This window comes from Crocodylus siamensis, chromosome 10 (assembly GCF_052110815.1).
Source record: "Crocodylus siamensis isolate JL-2025a chromosome 10, ASM5211081v1, whole genome shotgun sequence".
Taxonomy (NCBI): Eukaryota; Metazoa; Chordata; order Crocodylia; family Crocodylidae; genus Crocodylus; species Crocodylus siamensis.
Genome location: NC_143404.1, coordinates 23,418,624 through 23,430,926, shown reverse-complemented (window position 1 = coordinate 23,430,926; position 12,303 = coordinate 23,418,624).

Genomic DNA, 12,303 nt, shown 5'->3' with positions numbered 1-12,303 from the left:
TGTAGGAGCGAGTGAGCGGGAGCCTGAGTGAAGGTCCCTCTGCAGAAAGAAGGTGGAGTCAAGTCTGAAGGCAGCAGAGTTGTGCCAGGTGGTGCCTGTGCAGGGAACATTTTCTCAGGGATTTATAGCCAACCAGATCTTTGGTAGCTCCCTTTGCCTCCAGCCACATGCTCCTGCTGCATGCCTCTAACTGCTGGGCTGCAGGAAGATTCAGTTTTTTGGGGGTCTGTGCCAGGATCAGGACATGGCAGGAGTGGAGCAGGTTGGAGGCTCATGCTGGGGGTAGGCTGGGGGCCAGCAGGGTGTGGGCAAAATGGCAGATCCAGCCAGCAGCTGGACTCCATTGCCCAGCAGCCCCTTCCCATGTCACTGTGGCCAGTTTCTGTGGTGACCAGTGCTGGCAGGACCCAGGGCTGTCCAGGGAGCTGCTCTGTGGCCTGGGCTAGGATCTTGCAGTGGTGACAGTGTGGTCCAGAGCTGGGGCACAGCTGCAATCTGCTGCCTACACATCCCTGCCCAGGCCATGCACCAGTGGACTGCAGCTCTGCCCTTGCTGTCACCAGAACAGCTCCCTGCCAGTGCTGCTGTGGCTGGTATCCATGGAAATCCTGGCCCCACACTGTCGTGGCACCACCACTGCTGGGGGTCTACATGGAAGCCAGCTGCAGCAGAAAATGGGAAATGGAGGCCCACAGGCCAGATTTTGCCCACTCCCGGTGTGGGATGTGGTCAGGATGGATCAGGGTTTAGAGAGTATGGGACCCTGGGTAGGAGCAGCACAGCATAAAACTGATGCTGCAGTTCAGCAGGGTTACCACCTCCCAAATGGATATTTTTAATGGTAATCTAAAAACTGTTTGCTGACAACCAAAACTGTACTATGTAGAGAGAACCTGGCCTTTGTTCACGGCCTGGTAGCAGGGTTATATTTTCAGTATATAAAACACATCAGTTAAAAGGTTGTTACTAAGGTGTTTGCAGATTGTCATTAAAACAGAAAAGTCTTGGATTGGCAACCCTGCGAGGGGCTATGGGCTTTTACAGTGGTGCTGATTAAGCATGTGATGGATGACAAGGTGGCATGATGGTCTATGAGAAATTCTGAAATTTGATAAAGGTATGCTGTTCCTACTTTTGGGAACCTCTGTTGTACAGAAGTTCCAGGGTGCCAGTTTTAACAAAACCCAAGTTCATTAGAGCTTTCATTATGCTAACCATATTATTCAGCATTAGACAATACTTCAGTGTGCTGTTTCCTTACAGCAGTGTGGAGCTATTCTCAGGCAATATTTCGTGTATGTCTAACAGAAGAAATATTTGCTAATATCAAGGTTCTTTGTAAGTGAATCTCTCTAAAAATCATAGTACACACCATATTTCTGGTTTGGCTAGCTAGCATTGTACTTAGGTAGCTAGCATTGAATGCAACTGTATTCCCATTGCAAGTTAAAAATATTTTTAAATGTAGCAGAAATAATTTAATTCAATGTCTATGCATAAATATTTAAACTGAGTGAATTTCACTAAAATATTTGTAATTACTAATATTAAATATATTAAGGTTAGAACACAAAATAAATCAGGAAATACCAAACTAACTTTGTATGGACAACCTGTTTTCTGTCTTAGTATCTGTGCAAATTATATTCATTAGCTACACAATATTCTTTATCCCTTGAAGAATCTTTGTCTTATTCAGTACAGGGGAAGAGTATTTCATGAATCAGGTAAAGTCATTTTTTAATAGAAAGTATCTATTTCTGATGGCAATAAGCTGCTTAAATTTCAAACACAGACTGTCTGCCAGCAGTTCCAATGAAGTATATATGCTATTCAGTTGCACTTAGGGTTGCTATTAATTAGCAGTAGGCGGGGGGGGGGGGGGGGGGGGGGGGGGGGGGGGGCTAGTATAGTTGGAGCTAAAGAAGGAAAACATAGTAACAATTTTTCTTTACAAAATAGAGAGAATAAAATTACCCTGATAAGTTAAAATAACCCCCTAGCACAGGGCTGTCCAGCTGGTGGCTTGTGGGCCACGTGTGGCCCTTGGACTCCTGCAGCTGCCTTTTCCACTGCTGTGCAGTGGGGGAGGACCTGGGTGAGAGGCCACATGCAGAGGCCTGTGCAACCTTCCTACGGCTGGGTAGGATCCATGGATTGGTTTTCAGAGGGGGCTGTGCGCTACTACCAGTGCTACCTGTATAGTGCAGGGAGAATCCAAAAGTGCTGGACAGTATGGCAGTACACAGCAGATGCCATGTGCAATCCCTGGCTACATGTAAACTGGAGAGCCATATTTAGTTTCTGCTGAAGTAGTGGGAGCAATATTGTCAACTCCAAGTATTCAAAAATCATGAATCAGTCCACACAAAATTCAGGAGAAACACCTCTCAAAACCTACAACATTTAAATACACATACATATTTAGGGAAGACTTAAATTCCATTTTAAAGCTTTCTTCTGCAGTCACCAGGGCAAGGAACATTTGTTTTTGGAAAGATGTCTTCTTTAAAAAAACAAAGAATTCTAAAATCTGGGGTTATAAGAAATCACTAAACTATCGTGGGACTTACTACAATTGAGAGAAGTCAGCAACACTTCATAGATCCATCCTCAGGACTGTTTACTGGTAATAAATAAAATACATTTGTTCCCAGTTCAGGAGAATGAGAAGAAAATATCAGTTGAAGTTTAATCATAGGTGATTCTGAAGCCTGTTCTTCAGGGATGAAATAGTAAGTCTGATTTTGAATGTTGTTATTGTTGGATTACACTGAATGATCTTTCTGCACACTAGATTTAAATAGTTGTTTTTCAAGCACAGACAGGGGTTGAGGGCTCTTCCAGTCAGCACAATGAATTCTGTGGATTTCAAATATGTATCCTACTTTGTTTTGCCAAATACACCTGTTTAATCACCAGAGATCTGGGTTTTCCATTCCCCACAGAAAAACGGAGAAAACCATAGATTTCCCATTTTTATCAGAGAAAGTGTGGATTTCCCCTTTTAGCAGAGAAACCCATGGATTTCCCCCTTTTGGAAAGAGCTCTGCAGGCTGGCTGAGTTCCAGCCTGTAAGAGCTGTTTGCAAAAAGGGTGGGAAAGCCCCAGCCCTGCCTGGAGGGGGATGGAGTGGGGAAAGAGTGGGGCCTGAGGCTTTTAGTTAGTTCCCAAGTCTTGGGTCAGGCTCACTCTCCTAGAGCCTGTGAAGTGGTAAGTGGGGTTTGCAGGGGGTTGGGGGGTTGGCTGGGCAGGGCTTGGGGGGAAGCTGGCTGGGGGCTGAGGAGTGGAGAGCTTTGCAGCCGGCTGGCAGCTGGGGTTTTGCACCCTCCCAGCTCCAGCCGGAGTGCCTAGCCGGCTGCAAATGCTAACCCCCCCCCGCCGGACTGCCAGGCCAGCTGCACCTGGGACCTGAGCAGTACTAGCGGCCCAACCAGGCTCAGTTCCTCCAGATGTAGTTTCCCTGAAGGGCTGATAACATGACTTGTGTGCAGCTGGCCAAGCGGCCATTCCACACTTTTCCCCAACACCTCCCTGATCCCTCAGCCAGTTCCCCACGGGAGTGTGTCCAGTGTCCACACACACACACGCATGTACAGATGCACAGACACATGTACACATAGCTGTGTGGGTACGCATACACATATATACATGCACAGGTGCACACTTGCAATGCACAGATGTACACACGAAGGGGGGGGTCCGGGGGGTGGGGGGGGCTTTAATTGTAATCACAGATTTGGGGGGGTTTTGTAATTTTTTTTAATCAGAGAAAACCAAGATCCCTGTATCACATTATAAGATTGCCAAGTAAAAATTCTATAGGCAATAAAGATTCTGCCCATAGAACTGGAAAGGGTAACGATGCCTCCACTTCTGTCCTGTATTTTGGCTAGATTTTTCTCCTACTCATAAACAATGCTATTTTTAAATGTTAGACTGCAGTAATTTGTTATCTCAGGCAAAGGTAGCCTCAACAGTGACTAGGGATAAGGCATCTGAGCCTACAGAAGGACTAAATTCTTTCAATTCTCAGTGTTGTTAAATGTTGTTCAACATCTAAGAAACAATTATAACCTCCTAAACTCCTTGACATGCAAAACTATACAAACCAAGTTAAGTGGCAGGTGTTTCTATATTTGGCAATTCTGAAAGTTACCTTCAGGATTACACAGCGTCAAGCACTTTGAAATAAAATCTACTTCAAGAGATATTCTACAAAAAACAGCAAAAATCCACCAAACCTTGTTATCATTTACCAGCATTTTGTTCTGGTATAAAGTGACCGCCACTCTTGGATTTTCTGCAAAAGTTTAGATTTTGAAAAAAATCATTCAGATCTGAACCAGATAGTACTCTCTCAGGGCATTTTAGTCCTGCAGGTGCATGGAACTTGAAACTTATAAACACTTAATCAATTTCATAGCTATCATCAATAGTAAAGGAATCAGAATTCGTGGCTGAGGTGATATCTTTTATTAGACCAACTGGGGTGGGTGGGTGTGTATTTGCAAGCTTTCAGGCACAGGGACCTTTCATCAAGTATAGAAGTTTGCAAAGATTGTAAAAGTTCTTTTAGGTAAATATGAAAAGTGTAAGTAGTAAAGAGTACTTGTGGGTTACCTTGCATTCAGGCAGCTTTACCCACAAACTAATCAGTGCAGCCACAATAAATATAATCAGAAGTGGTGGAAATTATGGCTGATTCCAGAGGCCTGTGGAGAATTTGAGACTGTCCCAGATTTTGCTCCCTAAATGTTGGTCACTATATTCAGATATGTATGACCTATTTTATAAATCTCTAGGCTTGGTTGTATCACTTACTTTGCCATCATTAAGCAAAGACAAATTGGCGTTTGCAGGGTGCAGAATTTTCCATATGAGATGATGGGCAGCTTTTTGAGAAAGCATCTTTGGTAAAATATAGATATTTGCACAGCAACCACATGACACATACAAAAAGGACCAATCACACTGATCTTGCAAACACTCATTCATATGCTTTCATATCCTTTACTACTACTCAAGTTAGTAAGGCTAAGCACATACATTTCAGGACTGAGGCCAAGACATTTTTTGGCTACATTCAGGCAAATCATGGTCTTCATCTGCCAGAATTACTACAGCTTATGTAACAATGCTGCTGGTCTGATAAAAACTAAAGAGAAAAACGTTACTGATGTTTCTGGATTAAAGAAATAAGGATAGAAAAAAGGAAAACAAAAAGTTGAACTGAAATATTCAGGTAAACATAATTAGAAGAAATTCTAATGCTAATTCTGTAACATGAACAGATGCAGGGATCTCTTCTTACAGCGGGACACTGACATTTACAAGAAAACGATATATGCATAAAAATAATATAAAGTTTTTCTAAAGTCAGTTTTTTCCTCATAACTGCTACAGTTTATTTATTCCTTTACTAAAACAAAAAGTCACAAAAATGCTGTTTCTTTAAATTCATTTATATTTAAAGGGATAATAAGGAATGTTGATAACAGACAGTTCTGAAACTTCTGTGAAGCCTCTTCTGTATGATGGGAGATAAAAGATACTAGAAGGCAACAAAGTTTTAGTGCCTGTCTCTTTTTTAAATCAGATTAAGTTATATTTTCCCTACAGTTAAGAAAAAGAAAGTTTAAACACTGATTTTTGAAGAATAAAACCCGAAATTGAACATTTTCTAACTTATAGAAATACAGGAAAAAGTAACACATTAATACTAAATGGAGCGTCAAGCTAGTATCTTACTGTATTATACTTAGAAGCAATTATACTACCAACAGACTTCATTGACTCTGGATTTGTATTTTATAATTTAACTTTAAAAAAAAACAGGAAGAGGAAATATCTTTAAATCATATTTTATAATTTGCACTGAAATTCAGTAGCTTTTACGTATATCTATCTAGCCTACATTTCTTACCCAATGTACATCAGTATATGCAAGCTTCCGTCTTGATAATGTAATTGGTTGAATATCAGAGACAGTGGAGTAGCAATTCAATTACAATCCATTAAAGACTTGTAACTCAAAGATGCATCAAACAGGATACAGGTTATCAATTTACTATTTCAATTTATCTTGGGTACTGGCAAACAGTGCAATTAAAAAAGCCCCTCTTCTCTCTCCCTCTTCCTTGCCTCTCACCCCCAAGGCTACAGTAATAAATGGAAGTATTCTATTGACCTTCCTAATGAATATTCAGAACCTTACCTGCTCCATTTCCACCAGCATTTCAGGCATTGCCTCAAACTACAAAAGAAACAAATAAATGAACAGGCTTGAAAATTCTCAGTTCTGCAGAATGCTGGCTCTCCTTTGTCTTGCCTTTGCCTGCAGAGAGCACATGGATAGGGAGAAGTGATAGCTCTGTTGACCTTTGAAATCAAAATGCTAATTTGAGCCCAGATCACGTGTGTGACAGTCAGCCTTCGGAGAAATACTGCTGCAGGGAATCAACATAAGCTTAAGATACGCAATAAGAACTTGAATTTTGATTTCATGACAGCTGATGCAAGCTAGCACAGCCATTTATGTGCACAGAAAATATTAAAGAAAATAGCTTTCTGTTGTGATCCTATGCAATTTTCCTTTTGTAGGTGGAGCTACCTAGTTTGGTCAAATAGTTGACTCATGTCGCTCTCGTCTTAAATGTAACTGTAAAGATTATGAGTGCCTACCTACCTACCACAGAGTTAAATAGATGCACATGTCAAAACATATCTTACTTTTTAGATGTATATTTATATTAATATGCTACAGTAATTGATTCCCATTACCTTTACAAAAATATTTAAAATATAAATTAACTGCTGACATTTGATGATTTCCTATTATTTTAAAGATCTATGGAATACAGTTACCTCTTTAAAAAAAAAAGAAAAAAATGTTACTATGTCCCATGTTACTATGTTACTGTGTCCTATGTCCCATGTTACTACCAGTAGGGTTAGGCCAGGTGGATTCGTATGTCCCACAGCTACAGGGAGGGTGCTAGGAGGGTTCTTCAAGAGCCTGGTCTGCCAGAGCCTTCAACTAAGCTTTTAGAGCCCAGTCTTCCCTAGCCATCAACACAGCCCACGAATTTCCCTATTCTTCAACACTAACACTTACACTAGCTCAAGCAACTCTAGCAGCCTCAGGGATGGCCAAAGGGACCCCTAGCAGCATAACCACATGGTCTGGCTGCAAGAGGATGACTGAGCAAAGTGGGAAGCCACAGAAGACACAGGAATAACCCAGGGAGAAAGGAAAAAATGCAGAGGTGGTGACAAAACACAGAAGCACAGACCAGGAAGGGAACCACAGCAGAAAGAAAGAACAGAAGGCAGGCAGAGAGAAAATGGAAAGGGAAGGGCAGAAATTGGGCTGAAACACCGAAAGGGGAAGATGCAGGACTTGGGAGCAAGAAGCAAGAGAAGGAGACAATGAAGGAGGAAATGACAGACCAAGCCGTGGACTAACTTGGGGGGGGGAGTTAATAACCAGAGAACATGTTGGGGAGAAGTGCAACAGGAATGAGTGTGTAACCTGGGTGATACACAGAGATGTAATCCCTTTCCAATTGAAAGGATCAGAGTGGGTGCCAGAGCACCATGGGCGGAGTAGCTGCCTGGTGCGTGCAGCTTTTCTCCTATTCCCTGTAGCGTAGAGTCAGGATGCCAGTTAGGACTTACCCATATACCATTTAATGAGGGGGGCAGGGTTTAAGACATAACATAGATACAAGGGGGTATAGTGTGCCTGGGGGGACAGGTGAACTTGGCAATGGTTAGGCATACTCATTCAATTAATAAGAGATAGGTTGCCAAAATATGAGATGCAGGTTAACAAAATCAGATGCAGCTTAACAAAATAAGAGACACAGGTACCCCAGAAGGCAGGAGAAGACAGATGAGGAACCCACCTCCCCAGTGGGGATTCCCTCCCCCCAACCAGTCACTCCTGAGTGGCCTTGACCCAGAACTCCTCTCCCAGGTGGGGATTCCCTTTTCAATCAACTCACCTCTCAATTGTCTTACCTAGGAATTAAATCCAAGTCTTCTGTGTGGTAGGAAGGGATTCCACCCCGAAGCCATCAAAGCCTGGGCTACTAGCTGCAGCTCAGGCTTTTGTCCTTCAGGGAGCCTCCCAGCATCAGCCATATACCCCACCAACCCATGCACGGGGAAGCTGCCCCTGCAGCTCCCAGCCAGGATCTCTGTGTGCTGGGACCAACACCCTGCCACTTCAGGACTCTTCTGGGGCAACTGCTCTGCCCCAGCTGGTCAGCTCTACCAGGTCCTTACATCCCTCCTCCATTCCACATTGGACTGAAGCCAGGTGTCTTGCCCTTTTACCCACCCCAAGCTTTCAAATGGACCAAACCTCAAACAGGGGTTGGGGTCTACAACCAGGTCCAGTTCTTTGCCCTGCCCCAGGTAGGGGTGGGGGGAAACAAAAAAGGGGACGGGCAAGGTTCGTTCACCTTTCAGGCCACTGCCAGTAAGTCTGTCACAAGTGAACAAAGAAGGGACGTGGTGGAATGACAGGACAGATGTACAAGAGTCAAGGTGGGAAGTGAAGGACCAGGGGACTCCAAGTTCAAGGGATTAGGTAGGATGGACCTGTGGGGACAAAGCAGGCAAAGAAAACCGCTGAGAAGGGTCAGACCGAGTCAAAAGGTAAAGGAAGAGACAGAGAATAGACAGGGAGCTACAAGACCAGGTGACTACAGAGCAAGTAAGTGAATTAAAGTATACCAGATGACAGAACCATTGAAAAGGAGGTTGAATAAAGGCTTGACAGACAAAAGGAAGAAGAGATCAGAAAAAAAGGCAGAATCCAGGACCAGGGTTGGAAGGAAATGGGTACAACTAACCAATGGTGGGAGGAGGTTGTGAAGCTGTTGGCTACAAAGGACCAACTCACGGCATCATAATACTAAATTATTGGGTGGGATGTGAAATTACCCATAAAATCATAAATGCAAACTTTGAGTTATGGGTGGTACTGGTCACTTTAGCATACACACACACACGCACACACACACTCTCTCTCTCTCTCACTCATTCAAACCCATGTAGTATAGTGTGTAGCGTGTGCTGTAGTGATTGTGAGCACTGGTGTCAGTATATCTACCTATGTGAGACACTGCAGTCTGCTGTTGGTGGTCAGCTTCCTACAAGGTGATGTCTTCTCCAGAAGGGGTCACCTGCTTGTCCTTCTGTCTTGGTAGGTCAGGTGCTGGATGAGAGGGTCAGCTTCACTGCTTTTTATCCCTTTCTGACAGACTTGTGTAATCCCCAGCATCATCTTGGCTACCCAGTCCAGAGATCGCTGTCCCACGTGGGTCTTGAGTAGTACCTGACAGCTGTTAAGTCACAGGGGTCTCTGCCTGCTGGTACCTGAAGTTTTGGGAGTCCACCCTTGACTTATTGGCTGTATTGTCATGGGTTACAGGAATAGTCCATAGAGTGAGTGCTTAGTTCCAAGAACAAGTTCTTTAGCTCGATTAGCTTAAAATGGAGTTCCTTTGGCTAGGCTGTTGTCCACTGATGATCATTCACTCAACAGATTTTATCACTTTACAATTACAGTTTCACTGAAGTTTTAGCAATGGTCCAGGGTATAACTTCATTCTCCAGGGAGTATACTCCTTAAGAGTTTAAAAGTATCAAATACAAAATGCCATGGTAAAGATGAGACACATGAAATATGAAAATGCACTGTGAGAAATACATAAAAATGCAATGTGAGGTAGTGAGGATTAAAGGCTACTGGGGACAGTATATTTACAGTCTTTGCAGTGGATATTTTAGTTTTGTTTTCTTTAGTGACACTGAGCTTAATTGATATCTAAATATAGTTTCTAGGTTTCTCCTACAGAAAGCCGCTTCAGCTTTCTGGCTTGCTCTGAGCCTTGCCACACCTATGCAATTAGTGTGCTAGGTCTCTGCCAAAACTTAGAAAGAAAAGAAATGAACAAAATGAGGGGTGCAGACAAAAAGGGGCTTCTGTTATATCCATGTCCAGAAGGGAAATGTACAAAGGGGGCTTTCTGCTACAAAGCAAGGTAAAGGGGGACAACAGACCCCAGACTTGGCTTTACTCATGTAACCAAGCCAGATTTCCCCAGAATCCTTAAATTATACCCAACCAAGTCATGCCCCACACCAGAACCAAGTCACACCCAGCAAGGTAGATTCATCCACCTAATCCAAGGCCACAAAAGGGAGGAAATGGCCATGACTAGAAACAAGATAGGACCAGGGGCTGACACAAAGGACTATGCAAGCAAGAAGGGAGAAGTGAGGCATGAAGTCCCAGAGAGGGGGATGGGGGGGAGGAAGGAAAGAGCAAAAGAAAGTTTATGAGGCAGGACTGGTAGATACGTGCACCAAAAGTACCAAAGCAGGGCAGCAGTCTTGGGGCAGAGACTGGGAAACAGAGACTGAGAAGCAGAGTGGGACAGGGAGGAAGAGGCATGGCATAACAAGGGTCATGGTGACCAGAGAACCATGTGTATCACCAGGCAGGTGGGAGAGCAGCTCCCACAGGTAAGTCTGGGTGCAGGGGAGGAAATCGAGGTCCCCATAGGGAGGGAGTTGGGCAGGGTAGGGGTAGGGCTAGGGCTGAGTTGTGGAATAGACATAGAGAAAAACGGTCTTAAAAAGCATCTGACAATGCAAGTTAAAAGGAGACTCTTTCAACTGATAATCTACATGTATTTCACTTGTGAAGACTCTATAATCATTACCAGGGATGGGGAAACACAGACAAGTTTAAAATGAAAACTCAACTGTATCTTAGGAAGCAGACTTGCATGTTGTGAAGTCACATCTATAAGGAAAGCTGAAAGACTGAAAACACCAAATTGCTGGATTTGTCCTTCTGTGTCAACAGCCACTCAACACAAACGTTTTCATTGATAAGAATCTGAGAGTACTGGGCTTGAAGCACAGAAGATGGGTTTTTTCAGACACATTGTCCAAATCCAGATGCAGATCTCTTAGGCTAGGAATAGACAGTGCACTTGTCCATGGACAAGCTATGCCCATGTTTCTCCTACAACAGAAATATCTTGGAATTAGCACGTACACATCATCACCCTTCCAGTCACGGTTTAGTGAACTGCTGAGTGCACTGCCATTTTTCTTCCATTGATTCAATGATGCCATTCCAGCATAATTCTTCAGACACACTTTGCCATGTCCTTGGATACACTGTTAGTATTTCTTATCCCACAAACCATTTTAGTATATGTCCAATGTCCTCGGATAAAATAATTAATCCTAAGATAAATATTTCTCCTGTTTGTAGATTTATTGCAAATAGTAAAGAATGTGAACATATTTAAGATTTTTCATTCTTAGGATAGTGAGCTGCTAGTTGCTAGATGAACATTTATTAAATGGCTTTTGAAGGCTGCAGCGAGGCACAGAGCAGGCAGAGCCCAGCTCACCTCACAGCTGCAGCCTGCTCTTGCCTCATGCAAGGATCGGGGGGGGGGGGGCAGGGGGATGGGGAATGTGTCCTCCTTGGCTCCCCAGCATCATCACTCTTCAGGAGCCACTGAACTCTTCTTGTCACACAACCCAACCTAGCTCCGCCACTCACCATGAATCTCCCTGCTTGCAGGCATGTGCCATGGGAATCTCCTTGCAGAGGATTCTCACAAAGTATGTCTAGCTCACTGTCATACCTCGATTCAGGGCATGTGTGCAAGTGGGGGTGTCTACCTGCTGGGGGTTCCTCAACTGACAGGTGGGTGCCCTGAGATGCACAAGCCTCAGGAATCCCCTGCAGGGGCATTTCTAGGACAAAGGTCTGCAAGCAGGTCACAGCAGTGTGTTTATAGGGGGAGTCCTGTGGTATGCAATAAGTCAGGGGCAGGCAATTATTTTGGGCGGAGGGCCGCTTACTAAGTTTTGGCAAGCTATCAAGGGCTGCATGACAGGCAGATAAATATTAAATTTTCTAAATTTTTAGGGGCCCCGCAGGCTAGATAAAATGGCCTGGGAGGCCGCATGCAGTCTGCAAGCCGCATTTTGCCCACCCCTGCAAAAAGCAAACAGAACAACCATGACTACCTTGGATCACAGGACCATTCTTGGACACTTGGAGCATAACATGGTGCCAAGACATGTGTTCCAACTTATGGCAGCTTCCGGTTGCATCCTTACATACCCCAAATCTGATATTCCCCCCCCCCCCGTTTGATTCATTGCATCTACCCCAAGAAATGGGAGACTTTTACTAAATTGCGCAGCATTAAGAGAAAATTACAACATGCCAGGAGATTTATCCTAATCTGGTTG